This window comes from Glycine soja, chromosome 15 (assembly GCF_004193775.1).
Source record: "Glycine soja cultivar W05 chromosome 15, ASM419377v2, whole genome shotgun sequence".
Taxonomy (NCBI): domain Eukaryota; kingdom Viridiplantae; phylum Streptophyta; class Magnoliopsida; order Fabales; family Fabaceae; genus Glycine; species Glycine soja.
The window spans coordinates 13,411,289-13,413,329 of record NC_041016.1 but is presented as its reverse complement, the minus strand read 5'-3'; positions in this window follow the sequence as shown (position 1 = coordinate 13,413,329).

The following is a 2,041-nucleotide window of genomic DNA, read 5'->3' as shown; positions in this document are numbered from 1 at the left end:
GTTAAAGTTATTAAATTCGTATGTTATAAAGTTATTAACTGAATTTATTATAAGAGTCTATGTTTTGGGGCTTAGCCCCTCCACAACATAAAAAAAATTGTAAGAGTCTATTTGGTCTAGCCTATGAAATTCAATCGACTTTTAACATACTTATGTAAAGTTAAATTTGATTAGATTTTTCATAAAACTCCTTTTCATTATTATTTTTTATTTGTTAGATTAAATTATTTTATTGGTAGAGGATTATTAGATTAAATTATGTTGATAACGCTTATACATATAATAAAGAGGAAGAAAAGTAAGAGAATGAATAAGCGAAAAAATACATTCAGAAAGTTAACTTGCAAATTAAGATGACTCCATGCATTATATGTTATAACATACATGTTAGTGTTATAATATTGTGCAATGCAGTGCACACTACACATGCAAGATTCCTTTTGTTCAACATGTCTAATAATTAACTAATGGGGTGTAAGGGGGGATAGAGAACATGGTATCAGTGATTCAATTCCATTTATGGACCAAATTCTTGAATTTTTCATCAGTTAGTTTTGTTAGCTTTCATCAGATGACATGTGAATAATAAAAAGATTCTCCTTTCAAATCTTGTAAATGCAAAAGATGAACAGAAAACGTAAAGAATAAATTAAATATCCCTGCATGATGCACTAGTTTTAATTGTTTTCCACAACAATGGATTATGGATATAGAAGATCAACTACTTGACTAATTGTGTAAACTTTGCTCATTTTCTTAAATGTCAACAAAAAAAATGCTCATTTTCATGTGTTTCATATCCTAACTAGTTATGGTCATGAGTTGTCTTACATCTCAGTGAATGCTATTTGGCTATGTATTAATGTTGAATCATCAAGAGTAACTTTTTTTCATGTAATAATCGGTGATATTGACAGGCAAGTTGTAATTGCAAAGTCCATTTTCTAAAATGCTAGACAACATGCATCTAGTTATCAATTATTAATCACATTGAATTGTGCTAATTGCATCAATTTTACATGCAAATTAATAGAAGAGGAGCAATATGTGACTAATTAATGTTGTGCAATGTAGTTTATTATTTCTTATTATCCGTATATGTAGCACGATTAATACCTTTTATGCATTTTCCTGATTGCAATTACAACACCAGTGCAAAAATAACATTATAATTTGAAATTCTATCTCTAGCAAGAAAAGTTCTCTAGCATTCCCATAAAACAATTACATAGAGGAACCTAATATCATCGGATTTAAATAAGTGTCAACAAAAGGGGAACATAGTTGCAACATTTTTTGTCGTTGGTTTCTTTCTTTATGTGTTGTTTATTATTTTGTTTTTTGGTAGGACTATAGCTTCCTGTGAGTCCAGGTTTGTGTTCGTCTGCAAATAGTGATTTTTATTGAGGGTGTTCTGGTTTTATAAATGGGAATTGGGTTGTGTTAATTTGCGGAACTATGTATTTTGTCTATGGCTTCCATTCATTGCACTCTTTGTGCGATCTATGGAATGAGTCTAATAATATTTCTTTGCTTAAAACCCGAGTATGAGAAGGAAAGCAAAAGGGAAGATACAAATTGTGATTAATTAGGAAGACTTTCAATTCTACAAACCTAGACGGGTCTCAGATAATTTATGACAAGATTTTCCTTTCAAAATTTTCTCTTTATAAGTTAAAAGTCTTTTAATTGACTTCAATAAAACTCTATTTGTTGAGTTGTTGTGCATAAAAATATTACATTCTTTTTTTAAAAACGTTTAAAATTGTGTTCAGCCACATTTTTCTTTATATAGAGAAGATAAAAATAAGAGTTTAAAATATTTTTAGTTTCTAAACTTTTTGAATTCTGCCTTTAGTTTCTAAACAAAAAGTTAGTCGTTAACATTTTCAGTCTTTGTCTTTGAGTAATGATGTGACAATCACATTTAGTCATGTAAATTTTCACGTCATTAATTAATATAATGTTGATGTGTCATTCATGTATAATTTTTTTAATATATTATTTTTTAGTCTTTTTTCTTTTTACAAAATTCACTTTT